General features: G+C 39.8%; 1 pseudogene; it reads right to left on the bottom strand.

Annotated features, from left to right (window-relative positions):
- Window positions 1-15,680, bottom strand: part of LOC111908760 (14-3-3 protein 10-like) — a 37,344-nt pseudogene that overhangs the window by 2,389 nt on the left and 19,275 nt on the right.

The following is a 15,680-nucleotide window of genomic DNA, read 5'->3' as shown; positions in this document are numbered from 1 at the left end:
ATAAATTGTGCAGTGCAGGCGTGCCTTGGGACATGTAATCGGAACTGGGATGAATATAGCCTGATCAACTATATTTGTCCGAGAGTCGACTAACGCATGCCAAGGAGTGTCTGCAGTGGACAAAAAATTTAAAAACTTACTAAGAGCATATCATTAAGAATACTATGGGAGTATTTGGGTACCTTCAACCGTCAAACTTAAGGGTAAGTTTTACGTACTTTAGCTTATAGTCAATTCTTAACCCTATTCTCGTATAGACTCCATGGCTGGATTCCATCACCCCAGTGACCCCTACTACCCCAACCAAGGTAATAGGGGATGGATTGAAGATGACCCCGAGGAGGAACCCATGGAAGACGAGGAGGAGGAAAGTTTAGATAGCTCAGCCTCAGAGCCTAAGATAATCAATCCGCCAGCCGTCCGACCTCCATCTGTCCGACCTCCATTCAGGATGGGATTTCAAGCACCAACTCTTGTCTGGGGAAGCCACATCCACCATCGGAGCCAGCAGCAAGGATTGCGTCTTCCTTACGGTATGTGTCGGGACTTCTACAATGTTAGCGGAGGAAGTTCAGCTGATCGAGCACTCCCAATTGTGGTAGGCACTCTTGCCAACCAGGCTTATCAATCCGGAGTCCAAGAAAACCGGATTTGCGAGGTTGACATAAGGATGGAAGAAAACGCAGCTGATATCTATCGCCTAGACATGCTACAAGGGAATGCTCAAATCCACACCAACTCCCTCCAGGAGCAAATGACTGCGTCTCTCTCCGAAATGAGGCATTTGAGGGAGCAACAAGTTGCATTTGACAGGCGTCTCATGGGAGCCAAGCACTCTGATGCGGAGTCAAGCTCCAAGCGTAATCTGCGCAGCAAGTAGAGCTCGCCTAACTCCCAAATTTTGATATAGAATAGGACCATCGGCTAAAAGTCTTACTTTCTTTAACTTTCTGTAATCAGAGACCTTTAGAAAGGTTAAAATTTTCTAACTTCGGATGTAACGCAACCATATGTTTAATATATATAGGGCATACCTCTTCCATGTGTTAATTATGTGCATTTCATTCGAGTTCATGAGTTTATTTATTGTTATTCAAACTCCATTTGTGAATCAAACTCAAAGCCTTGTGTTGGTCAAACCAAATTCTTGAACTATTAAAGATAGTTAACTCATTATCATTCAACTCTCAACCACCAAAACTTATAATCTTTTATTTTTATTTCTTGGCAACGCGATGCCTCCTCGTCCAAACCTAAGACCCAGACCGGTCACGGTACCAACACCACCTCCACCACCAGCTTATGATCCGGCCATGGTCCATGCTGCTATCACGACAGCAGTGACCGCCGCCCTCTCACAAATAAAGTCCAATGGAAATGGAGGGGCGGGGAGCAACACGAACCATTCCAACCATGGCACTGGTCATGGTCACGTAAGGGAGTGTACTTACAAGGAGTTCTCCAACTCAAAGCCAAAAACTTTTAATGGCACTGGGGGAGTCAATGCACTGATGCAATGGTTCGAAAAGACCAAAACGGTCTTTGAGATCTGCTCTTGCCAAGAAGCGAGCAAAGTCAAGTTCGTTGCTTGCACCCACACTGATCGAGCCCTCACCTGGTGGAAAATCCATGTGAAGTCCGTGACTCTCACCGTCGCCAACGCCATGATTTGGGAGGATTTGAAGGTCCTACTACTGGAGGAATACTGCCTAAGGGGCGAGATACAAAATCTAGAGCATGAGCTCTGGAACCTGAAGATGACTGGGTTTAACCTAGTCGCCTACATGGCCAGGTTTAGCAAATTTGCTGCCTTGTGCCCTTCCATGGTCAACCCAGAACCGAAAAAGGTTGAGAGGTACATTTGGGGGTTATCACCCCAGATTCAAGGTCATGTTTTGGCCTCCAACCCTATCGCTTTCAACAGCGCTAGCCGCCTGGCTCAGTGACTCATCGACCACGGGGTCAAATAAGGGATGTTGCAGCTACTACCGATCCATCAAAGGAGGTACAAGGCCAGGGAAGGCCTTGGAACAAGAGAAGGGGACAAACCCTACAGGGGAACCCCAAGAAAAAACAAGTGGTAGCGGCTCACGCTGTTATTGTTCCTGACACAACTACACCCACAAGTTCATACAGTGGGAAACTTCCGAAGTGCAACCAATGCAACTACCACCACCACGGTCTTTGCCGTGAACTCCAATGCACAATGTGCAATAGGAAGGGTTATACGACCTGCTTCTGCAAGGAGCCAGCCCAACAAGCCGCCCCCACTGCTAATGTCGGAGTAAGCCGCGCCTGCTTTTAGTGTGGAGCCATGGGGAACTACCGCAAGGACTGCCCAAAGGCAAACAACAGGGATACCGGCGGGAGGGGCCGAGTGTTCGCAATGGGACAAGATGAAGCCGTTGCAGACCCCATTGTTGTTACGGGTACGTTTCTTCTCAATAACTTGTATGCATGCATTTTGTTTGATAGTGGAGTAGAGAGGAGTTTTGTGAGTTAGAATTTTAAAGGCCTGCTGAAACAAACACCCCAGTCGTTAAATGAATCGTTTATAGTAGAAATGGCCAACGGTAAAACAGAAGGCACTAAGGAGATATACTTAAACTGTAACCTAACTCTAAAAGATAACCCATTTCCAATCAACCTCATGCCAGTCTCGATTAAGAGTTTCGATGTCATCATAGGCATGGACTGGCTGAGTTCTCATCATGCGGACATTTTATGTTACGATAAGGCCGTTCGCCTTAATTTGCCAACCGGCGAAACCCTCATTATCTATGGCGAAAAACCCAGTACCACTCTTCGTATTATCTCGTGTATCCAAACTCGGAAGTACCTACGCAAGGAATGCCACGCATTTTTAGCACATGTCGTGGATGTGAAACGCGAAGTCCATGACATCAAGAGCGTGCCTGACGTATGCGAGTTTCCCGGTGTTTTTCCCGAAGATCTTCTAGGAATACCACCTGCGAGACAAGTCGAATTCAAAATCGATATTATTCCCGGAGCTACCCTGGTAGCCAAAGCGCCCTATCTATTAGCCCCAACGGAGATGCAGGAGCTATCCAGCCAACTGAATGAGCTACTCAGCAAAGGATTCATCAGGCCGAGTTTCTCGCCTTGGGGAGCACCAGTGTTGTTTGTGAAAAAGAAGAATAGATCATTTAGGATGTGCATCGACTACCGAGAGCTCAACAAACTTACTATCAAGAACCGATATCCCTTACCACGAATCGACAACTTATTCAGCCAACTCCAAGGAGCCAACTACTTCTCCAAGATCAATCTGAGATCAGGATATCACCAGCTGCGAGTCCTGGAGAGTGATATTCCCAAGATGGCCTTCCGAACAAGATACGGGCGTTATGAGTTTGTAGTGATGTCGTTCATACTAACCAATGACCCTGTCGTGTTCATGGACTTAATGAATAGGGTATGTCGTCCATTCTTGGATAAATTTGTGATAGTGTTCATAGATGACATACTCATTTATTCAAAGAGTAAAGAAGAGCATGGTCAACACCTGAGACAAGTCTTAGAGACATTACGAGCTGAGAGACTTTATGAGAAGTTCTCAAAATGTGAGTTTTGGACTAGGAAGGTGGACTTCCTAGGTCACGTGGTCAGCAAAGAAGGAATCCACGTGGACCCATAAAAAATCTAGGCTATCAAAAATTGGTCGGCACCAACTACAACAACTGAAATTCACCAATTTCTAGGCCTTGCTGGTTATTATCGAAGATTTCATGGTGTATTGTGATGCCTCGAATCAAGGGTTGGGATGTGTACTAATGCAGCGAGGAAAGGTTATTGAGTATGCCTCACGACAACTGAAAACACATGAAGTCAACTACACCACTCATGACTTAGAACTTGGAGTTGTGGTCTTCGCTCTATAAATCTGGAGGCACTACCTATACGGTACCAAGTGCATCATGTTCACAGAACACAAGAGACTTCAACACATATTCGACCAGAAGGAGTTAAACATGAGACAATGACGTTAGGTCGAATTGCTCAACGACTACGAATGTGAGATTCGTTACCATACGGGAAAGGAGAATGTAGTGGCTGATGCCCTTAGTCGTAAGGAGTACTCTGGTCGAAGAGTGAAGTCATTAACCATATCGATCCATTTGCACCTGTCAACACAAATCAAGGAAGCTCAAATAGAAGCCTTGAAACCCGAAAACGTGACAGGTGAAACCCTTAGAGGGATGGACAAGAATCTAGATATCAAGAGTGACGGAGTGAGCTACCTCATGAACCGAATCTGGACACCAAAGTTTGGTGGGTTCAGAGAGATAGTGTGACAACCTGAAGTTATTCCATCATTGTAACCCGTTCCGTCAATAAAATTCGGCTTTTTCGAATTGTTTCCATTTACGTTTTTAAATAAAGTCATTAAATTTTGAGACTTCTATTATGACTTAATGGTTGTCCAAACACGTTTGAAACACATGAAAACACCCCAATTTAGTAATTGGAAATTTTTTAGTTTCGACCATGTCGGGTTACGACAACTTTATCGGGTGCAACCAAAAGCCTCGTTTAACGTCAGTATCGGGTATAATTCCACCATGTCTCAAACTTAATCCGTATTTAAAGTTCAATCGACCTCATTTTGAAGCTTTTCACCCTCTCTCACTACTCTCTCTCTACAAACTCAATCCTTGGTCCAAAATCATCCGATTTAAGCTCCAAATCGATAAGGTAACTATCCTAGCTCATAGTATAACCTCTTTGGCTTTCAAATTAGTGATTAAATCATGTATTAGGACCATAAACATGTGTTTACAGCCCTGGAACACCCCTAGGCCGCAAACACACATAAAAAGGGTTTTGGAGCCCAAAAACCCTCCCAAATCACTTTTGGAGCTTGGAAATGACTTAAGGGTTTCTTTGAATGGAATAAGAACAACATGAACTCATCATTTAAGGGGTAAACATGAGTTTATGGCCCAAGAACATGCTTGGACCGTAAACCCCCTTTCATAGGCTGTAAACACCTTTTTAGGTGTTAAGATGCCCCCTTAAACACCTCATAAGCCTTGGAATAAAGTCTAGAAGCAACCACAAATGAGTTAGGGGCCTTAAACTTGATAAAAACCACTCCCTTAGGAGTTCACGGCTGTAAACCCCCCAAGGAAAGGTTCCTGGGCCGTAAACTCCTATAACTTGGTCAAATGATGCCCTAATTTCATTCCATGGCTTGTATAATGACTTAGAATCACATGTGATTAATTTAGGACCACCAAAACATAAAACGAAAGGGTACATAGGAGCTTACGGACGTAAACTCCTAGTTTAAAACTGTAAACTCCATTAGATGGTCCCTTTGGTGGTTTAATCCTTCCTTATACCCTAGATTTGATCCTAGCCAATTTCTTCAAGTGATGTGTGACCTTTGAACACCCTAGAACACATCACCCATTAGTTTACGACCGTGAACTCATGGGGACATGGTCTTAGGGCCGAAAAATCCCTTAGGAGTTTACTCTTGAAGAGCAAACTCCATATATATCCCTTATACATCCGTAGATGCCACCCGGGTCACTCCGAACACTTGAATTAAAGTGTTTTCACGCTTCGGAGTGTATAATCTTATCTAATTAGTGGTTCAAAGTCTAATTAGATACAATTTTGTATCTCTTCATATTACATAGGAACCTCATGCGTTCTCAGGCCCCGAACTGAAGTTTAGCATCCAAACCGACACATTCCTCGATAGGTGAGTTCATACCCCTACACTTTTTCTGTGTTTTCAATGTTTTCATGGGGGAATACAAGCAAAAGTACAAGGAATTCTTGTACTACCAAAACTTATTATTTCATGTGTTATGTTTCATATTCTGTATGGTTTTAACACCGGAAATCGTATCAAACAACCGTTTAACTTGCAGATCCAATCATCATACTGTTTGTGAAACTCTTTATAAAATGTTGTATTTTATATTTCACAAATGATTTTCCACATTATTTCTGTTAAAAGCATTAACCTTAGAACTTTGATACGTCCTTGGTAACACTCCCCCGAGATACGAGAGTGAAGGACACGTCCTGGATAACACTCCCCTGGATACGAGAGTGAAGGACTAATAAACAGAGTTCTCCGTAATACTACTTTCGAAATTCATTAATCATAACGATTGGAGTCATGTCCTTGGCAACACTCCCCCTAGTTACGAGGGTGTAGGACTACCCCTGTAACCAGAATCTCCTAGAGGGAGAACGTGACTTGAGTGTATAGATCTATACGGGATTGACTATCCCACACCTGGCTGCTAGCTACAGCCGAACCGAAAGGTTCAAGGGTGACAAAAGTCATAAAATGATATGGGCCCCGTTCCGAGCCTTATCTAGTCTTTAGTATGGTTATAGAACTCGTAATCTAGATTATGAAAACTTTCCTACTTACTTATTAGTTTTATATACGTGTTAAAACTAATGCACTTTACAAGGATAACCAGGTTTTCGGATCCCATCTCTTAATAAAGCAAGTATGGTAGATACTTGTACATTTCATTCCGGATTGGTAACCAGCTTTTAGGAAAATAAAGGGTTTTCCTGGGATAACTGAACTGTTCATAACCAAACTTGTGTAACAAACATATAACTAAACACTACTTCTAAGAAAATATGGGATTTTCTTGGATAACAACTCTTTCAGTAAACCAAAGGAAACTTGTTTATTTTCAGAAAACAAACCGCTTATGAACTCACCAGCTTTATGCTGATTTTCAAACTGCTTGTATTCTCAGGTCCACATTAGACAGGTACCTCGAGATCTTTTGGAGAAGACGGAGCGCGTAGAAAACACGTCTTTACTTTTGTTCATATATACATATGTATAACACTAGTAACACTCTACTTTCAAAACAAATGTAAAATTTTCCTATGTAATGTAATGGTTGTTTACTTACTTACTATGTACATTGGTTGTGATACTTAACATGACATCACATCCGCCCCAAAACGATTCCGCCTTCGGTTTTGGGGTGTGACATATAGTTATGAACGAAGCACACAAGAATCCATACTCCGTACAGCCAGGTTCAGATAAGACGTATCTGGATCTTAAGCAACTATAATGGTAGCCAAACATGAAAGCAGAAGTTGCTACCTATGTGAGCAAGTGCTTGACTTGCGCCAAGATTAAAGTAGAACACCAGAAGCCCTCAGGTCTACTCCATCAAACTGAAATACCTGAGTGGAAATGGGAATAGATTTCCATGGACTTCATAACAAAACTACCCAAGACTCAGGGTGGACACGATACCATTTGGGTGATCGTCGACAGACTAACCAAGTCTACTCATTTCTTACCGATCAAGGAAACTGATAAGATGGAAAGGCTAACGAGAACCTACATCCGAGAGATCGTGTGAATTCATGGAGTGTCGATGTCTATCATCTTGGACAGGGACTATAGATTCACTTCCAGATTCTGGCAATCGTTGCAAAAATCCATGGGAACAAGGTTGGATATGAGTACAACTACCACTCACGAACTGACGGACAGAGTGAGAGAACGATCCAAACTCTAGAAGACATGTTGCGAGCATGTGTGGTCGACTTTGGTAAAGTATGGGATGTTCACTTACCATTAGTCGAGTTCTCTTACAACAACAGTTATCATACTAGTATCAAGACTGCTCCATTTGAAGCCCTTTATGACCGTAAGTGCAGATCACCTTTATGTTGGACGGAAGTGGGCGACACGCAGTTGGCAAAAGATCTAGTCCCTGATAGCACTCTCACCGGTCCGGAGATCATTAGGGAAACAATTGAAAAGATCGTCCAGATTAGAGAACGTCTGAAAACCTTTAGGGATAGGCAAAAGAGCTATGTCGACAAAAGACGAAAACCCTTGGAATTCCAGGTTGGTGACCACGTTCTACTGAAGGTCTCACCCTGGAAGGGCATGATACGCTTTGGGAAGCGTGGAAAACTAAATCCAAGGTACATTGGACCCTTCGAAATTACTTCAAGGATTGGTCCAGTGGCTTACAGACTTCAACTTCCAATCGAGCTTAACAACGTACATCCAGTGTTCCACGTTTCGAACCTGAAAAAGTGTTTGTCCGATGAAAATCTTGTGATTCCACACGACGAAATCGAACTTAACAAAAATCTTAGCATTGTGGAAGAACCCGTCGAGATCATGGATAGGTAAATCAAACGAACTAAACAGACTCGCATACCAATAGTGAAGGTTCGCTGGAACGCTAAGCGAGGACCTGAATTCACTTGGGAGCGAGAAGATCAGATGCAACAAAAGTACCCGCATATCTTCCCTAGTCCATTGGTACTTATTTTGTAATTAATTTCGGGACGAAATTCCCTCTAACGGGGGGATGATGTAACAACCCGTTATTTCAAGTCAATGTAATGTCTAAAAATCAAGTCTTCTAATCTCTTTATGAAGTAATAAGAATATCATCGAAAATTAAAATATTCTAAAAGCTATGTTTGAGTACACTATGTGGTAAATATCGTGATAAGGTTTCCAAAAATATAAAGAACACTAAAATCCGAGTTATAACGTAGGAGTTATGACCAATCAAAGATTCGTAACACTACCGGTAAAGCGTTGCTAAACATAAAACGAGAAATTTCAATAAAATGATTTTTAGCCTTAGGTATCTAAATGAAACTCGTAGATATCATTAAAATGTGAACATACATAAAAAGAACGCCCAAATATGACTTCGTATGAGAAAGTTATGAATTTTCGAAATTTCTGACCTAGCAGTAGACAGCTAAAAACTCAAAATAGATATCGAGTGGTCTTTAGCCGACATAACCTAAACGAAATTTGAATACCCCGACAATAGGAGTACAACAATAAAAATTCTGACGAAATTAGACAACATATGAAGGACTTATGCGATTTAAACGGACTTTTCTAGGCCCGACCTGTTAAAAATAATATAATAAAAATAAATTCAAAATTAGCCGACGGAGTCTAAACGAGAGTTGTAGAGCCTTTTTACACCTACGTGTGCATATAAAGAACGTTGAAATCGGAGCTCGTACGCAAAAGTTATGGATTTTACAAGTTCGGGACACAAAACCCGAGGCTGACTTAGCCTCACGACGTGAGCACGTGATTGATGGGTTCCAGAGTGTCAGACACATCAACTCCCGAAGCCCTGGTTTTTCATACTCGAGTTTCGAAGGAAGTTCTACATTCCCGAGATCCCCGAGAATCCCGAGATTTCAACTCTCTCTAGTCGAAGTTCTGCTCGATTCTTCTCTCGACTACTCAAACCAACCACTTCAATCAAGTGAGTTCGTACCCCTTTTATACATCTTTAAATACTTTATAATTTTCTTTAATACATTTCGGGGGAGAATACAAGTAAACACCCGGTTAATCCCGAGTGAAAACGTGAAAACTCTTGTTATACCTTGCATGCATTAGATTTATACAAAATGCATAGTATCCAGAGTAGCCATCTTTGTTAAACCATTTTATGCACTCAAAGAACTTATGATTTTATGCTTTGTCAAACATTGTGAAAGAGGATAAACATTGCATACAAAACTGTCACTTTAAATACAGACTTAGTTGAGAATCCGTGAGACGATTACATCTTCAATGCTACCTTTTTGTTAAAAGGTACTACTTAAAGTATTGTCTATTATAACCAGAGTCTCCCATTGGGAGAGCATGTCAAATGTGTATAGATCTATACGGGAAGTCATGATCCCGCGCCCTGACTGTTAGCTACAGTCCTTTGGGTGACAGTTTGTCATAACGTTTCGACGCCTGAAGACCGTCACCACAGGCATATTATGTTTAGTATGGTTATAAAACTCACCGGATAGACAATTATTATGGTAGTCTGATTTTATGAATGAGTACCTATTAAAAGAATTCTTCATCTAATGAGTGCGATCTTCTTATAGCTTTACTATATAAAACTATGCCTCAAACTTTAAGCATGTCAGTTGCTTGCGATTTTCAGTCTTGGACATTAGAGACTGCCTGTTACTTTAGGAAAATAAGGTATTTTCTTGTATCCAAAACAATCAACTAATAGGAAAATAAGGGATTTTCCTGGTGCAACTATTTACATTTCACAACACGAACATTCATACGCATTTCATACTTTTATAAGGAAATAAGGGATTTTCTTGGAAAACGCACGAACTTTGGAATGACATACATTTTTCTCAAAACCACTTATGAAATCACCAACTTAATTGTTGACACTTTTTCTTTGAAATAACTTGTATTCTCAGGGAACCACTAAGCAGGTTTGGAAACCAACTTTTGGGGATTAACGCTCTGACGTTAATTACTTCTTTTGAAAGATGTTTATGTATTTATCTTTTGAACATGTAACCAATACAATTATGTAAACATTTTGAAACCTTCTATATGTATGGTGGTGTGTACTTTCCTTACTATGAACTATTATGATACTGAAAATGACGTCCTCCGCCCCCGAACGTTTCCGTCATTCTGGTTTGGAGGTGTGGCATAATCCCCTTCATCTTCAAGATTCACCAGTGAAATCCATGGCACGAGATTTGACTCCAAAATCTTCAAAATTCCCGTTCAATGATCTGTAGGCTCCTTCTCGACCTTAGATATGTATTCCTTAATGAGTACAACATGATTGTCACTCTTTGATGTTCTTGTACGCGGGCAGAGAGAAGGTAACGCTCCTCCAATGTGAGCTCAGATGTCGGTGTTAGTCCAACTACAAGCTTTTCATTAATTTAACCATCGCTTCATAAAGTTCGGCTTTTGGAAAAGAGGAAGTGAGGAAATGCTTTTGGAACACACAAACCCTTTTTTTTGTCATAAAAAGAACAAACACATATCTACATTTTACTCATCGATCAGGGCAAGGATTCGACTTTTTGTAGGCATAATCCGTGCATGATGAAAAACACACAAACCATTGCTTTGGATCTTAAACGAAGGGCGGGACATTAGTCAAATTAGTAGCTTTATGTTTGTCTTTTGAAAGCTGAAGAGAAACCACGAAATTTGTAAAAAAAAGGAACAATAGCATGTGAACAACTGACAAACACATGGAGGGTTGTGTTCGTTTGACAAAAAGAGTACAAAGGCTAATGCATAATGGAGCATTTTGCGTCCTTTCATTTTGCATGACACCAAACGACAGTAATACCCCAGCTTAAAATCATTTTTTGCTTTATTAAATCCGTTGGAATCATTAGGCTATGGGGAGTGGTCACACCCACCCTACCGGAAAAGTGTTGTCACATGCACGCCATGTCAACTTCACACCCAACCCACCACCAACTCACTAAACATTGGAAATGGTTACCACTCCACATTATTTATATTTTTATTTTTTTAGTTTTAAAACATTAGATTATATAAAAAATATTATTATAAACTTAAGTAATCATTTTACTAATTAAAAAATCAAATAAATATATTATTTATTTTTAAAATTAAATAAACATAATTATATGTAGTTAAGGGATTAACTTAATTCAAATAAAAGTGAAAGGGTATAATATGATTAAATGACATAATCTTAGGGACCAAATTTGTAACTTCCATTAAAACTCGTTTACAATTTGGTTGTCTTCTTCACCCAATTTCTAGAAAACGGGTATATCCCTTTTTTTTCTACTTCCATGATTAAAAGGAAAAACCAACAAAATTAAGGGGAAACGGTCAAAAAAGAAGCAAACCAATAGGAAGCTCCGTTTTCTCGCGTCTCCGGAGCCACGTCATGCGCAACCCACCGGCTGTAGGGGCGGTGTTCACGCATGGGAGAGGCTGCCACCTTAGCCCAAGATGCGTGAAAAACCTCCCATACCGGGTAGCCTTAAAGACCAAAATGCCCAAGTTTTTCTTTTCTAAATTTCTTTGGAAAAAGACTAAACAACCCTTGTAGCTTTGGAAAACCAAGCACGACTTCACAACTTTTAAGATAAACTAAATAGCTCTTGTTACAATCCTTTAGTCCACATTTTTAAACTTGTTGACATATATAGCTTTTATTACTTGACGAAATAGGTAGTAGCTCCATAGATATCAAAGAAAAATTTGTTTGATACCATGTAAGAAAAGGTGTATAATGCAACATTCTCATTTGACTTTATACAAGCTAACACTAGAAGAGTCACACCCAATCCTCTTATTTGAATACTTTAAATAACCATCCATGTACAAACAAGAAAATCCATGACAAGATAAATTGTCATATCTTCTCCTGACAAAGCTTTAAAAAAATCCACCATAATTTTTTTAGATTAGAAACAATGAATACAAAATACACACTTTTTCATTTTTATTTTATTTTAATGAAAGAGATAGCTAAATATGATTTTCGAGGATTTTGTAGTCTCTCTCATTCCTTCAGAATCAACAAAAAAAACCTAGGAACCCATTTGAAAATGGGTTTTGAAACATACCTCCATTTTTTTGAATGCCTTTTACTGAATGAAAAATGTCATTTCCACAACTCCGGACTCCCTTTTTTTCTTTTTGTAACCATCTTCAAAAAAATTCCCAAGACACTTTAGATTTCATTTCTTTCTTCTAACCTCTCTTCATCGCTATGTTTCAGATTGTGAAGACAAATTTTTGGGAACCCTCACTTGTTTCAACTTCCTTGGATCTGGAGATGAATTCTTTGGAATCGACACCTTCTTTGGATTAGTATGATTCGACTTTGTTTTATTTTCGAATGATGCCATATAAATAGAGTTATTGAAACAAGAACATACATTAGAAAACATACCAGAAAGAAATATTTTGATGTTTGAAGATGAAGTTAGAGCATGAGTCTTGACAAGGTAAGATGGAGTCTTCACAACTTGAATCGTTTCACACTGTGAGAGATATTTGCAGTGATACTTAACTTGTCAGCATGAAATGACTTGTCAGCGTGAACCTTCTTAGGGTGAACTGATTTGTTAGCATCTAATGTCTTTAAAATATGAGTTGAAGTGACAGTGCAAATTTTCTGAGCTTGAAGCTTGTCAGCATGAGGTTTGTTGGTGCAAGAGCTGATGTAATGTTCTTCAGGATGGAAAATAGGGCTTCTTAAAGATGAACATTCTTCAGGTACTTATTCTTCACACCATTTTATTTAATCTTTCTTTCAAATCTGATATTTATTTCTTACTTTCATTCAGTTCCTTCTTCAACTATTCAATATCTTCTTGATTCTGATTGATGATTTTGTCTTTCAGAACAAGTTCAACAATGAAGAACATAGATAGAAAAGCCTTTGGATCATACATCAGATCTGGAAAACATAATAAAGGGCTTGCAACGATTGCTCTTTTATTTTTCAAACTATTATGTTTTTCTTCTGCATTAAGAACATTTGTATCTTTGTTGATTCTTCCACTTAAGAATTGTTCTCTCATCTGAGAAACAATATAAGGACCAAATGTACATGAATTAATCAGAAGGTACGGGAAAAATACCATACTCTCTCATCTCTGATTCTGAAATATTCTTCATATCTAGATGATTTCTTCTTCTTCTCCTTCTAATTTTTGAGTTTCTGGATAATGAATGAACTCCTGATTCTTTAACAGATTCTAGAATGAATGCTCTAGCCTGCTCTGAAACCAATTGAAAGTCCCAAACCCTTAGTAGATTTGTAGATAGAATATAAACAATAAAGAATAATGAAGAACACATAAGTATCACAAATTTTTCTTTCACCAAGAAAACGGTTGTCACAATGACGGTCACAAAGACAATGAAGCAAACAAGCCACACATTAGGGTTTCATCCTAATGTTATATATATATATATATATATATATATATATATATATATATATATATATATATATATATATATACTAATCTAATCTAGAGAATCCATTTAATAAAAGGGATTGTATCTAATCTACATATAAGCTAATCTGGTATAAAAGGAATTTATCAAATTAGATTTTCTCCAGATTTGGATATCAGCACCAACACATCAAACGCTGATCAGAACATCAACTTCAGAGTCTCACACTAATGAAGGTATTAGCGTAATCATATAGAGACCAGCTTCACCTTCAGCTTCTAGAGATCAGCTTCAACTTCAGCTTTAGAGTCAGCTTCAATGAATGAGTGTTCCAATGTATCAGTTGATCAATGTGTAATGCCACGATTCTCAAGTATTGATTTTTAGTTATAAGATTTTCTTGATTCAAGGTCTACTCGACAAGTTGGTTTCCTTTACTCGTCGAGTAGTAGCGGGTTGGTCCATGTGTTTAAGTGACCTACTCGATGATTCCAAGAAGGGAATCGACGAGTAGGAGTTGTAGGATGAAACCCTAATTTCTGGGGTTTTGCACCCTATTTAAAGGATCATTGGCCTCCTTAGCCTCCCCTTACAGCCTCTTGATATTCCATAAACTCTAATTCATGCGAGTGTGCTCCATTTGTGTGTTCAAGCTTTGGAAGAGGATTTTTGGTGAAAAAAGCTTGGAGAACAAGTGACAAGAAGCAAGGAACGTGTGGGAATCAGATATCTACCTCAGTTGGCATCCTTTCGAAGGTATTAATCCGTTATCTTGACCTCATTTCATTCTAGATCTCATTTGGGTGGGTTTTAGGGCTTTTCTAGCATATTAAGAAGCCTTTCTTGTGTTTGAGCTAATATATGAAGTTGTAACTTCAGATCTGAACTCCCTTGGGTCTCTAAGTCCATAAAGTTTCCAGGTTTTGCAAGAATGAGACTCTCCTAAGGTGTCAAACTCCATTGCAAGCTTGGATTTGTCATTTAGGGTCTCTAGAGCCTTGCATGCATGTATAGTTTGCAACTTTACGTGATAAACATGTCTTGTGGATTTGGATATGCAATATGGAACCTTAGAATGGATTAAAAAGCATCTGTTTTAATGAAGGACTGAAGGGACTCTGTGAGTATGTTGAAGATTGTCGTAGACTCGGTGAATCAGTAGAGTGACTCGGCGAGTCAGCTAGGGTTTTCCCAACCTTTGGACACGCGTGAACATGGCAAGTTGCAAGCGAAACTCAACGAGTTGGCCACGGAGTTCATGGCCACAAACACTAGGAACTTGACGAGTAACTCAAGTGACTCGGCGAGTTGACCAGTTATACAGGAACTCGGTGAGTGCCTGGTTGTACTCGACGAGTTCAGTTCAACATGGATTGTTGACCTTGGCAGTTGACTTTGACTTTGACTAAGGGTTGACTATTGGACTTCTGGGGCATTTTGGGAATTTATGAAAATGTTTGTGTGGCGAATATAGATGGTGGAGTTTGTGGCGGTGATCCGAGAGTTTAAGCTTATCTTTCGAGTCGAAAGTTGCGACGTGAGTTATCCTCACTATGCTAAGGGGTCTAACGCACCAAGGCCGGCCCATTGGATATGATTTTCTAGTAGTTGGTAGTATGTTGAGTATGAATTAGTGTTTCATGTTAGTTTCTATGTCAGTTAGGTAGATCTGTAGGACTATGTATAGTATCATGTAATTATCTATATGTGCATTAGTTGTGTTATATGTCCATATATTATGTGAGATGGGTTGAGGTGATACTGCTCTGTGTGGTAACCAACAAATCTGGGAGCATTCCAGATACGAGCTGAGGGAGACTAGTATTGTGGGCTCGGTGGCAATCCAGATGTGAGATGTGGGCCTGAAAGCCAATCCGGACTCACACTGTGGGCCCAGGGGGTAATCTAGTCTGTAAAG

This window comes from Lactuca sativa, chromosome 9 (assembly GCF_002870075.4).
Source record: "Lactuca sativa cultivar Salinas chromosome 9, Lsat_Salinas_v11, whole genome shotgun sequence".
Lineage (NCBI taxonomy): Eukaryota > Viridiplantae > Streptophyta > Magnoliopsida > Asterales > Asteraceae > Lactuca > Lactuca sativa.
Note: the sequence above shows the minus strand (reverse complement) of the source record. Positions and strands in the feature narration are given on the sequence as shown.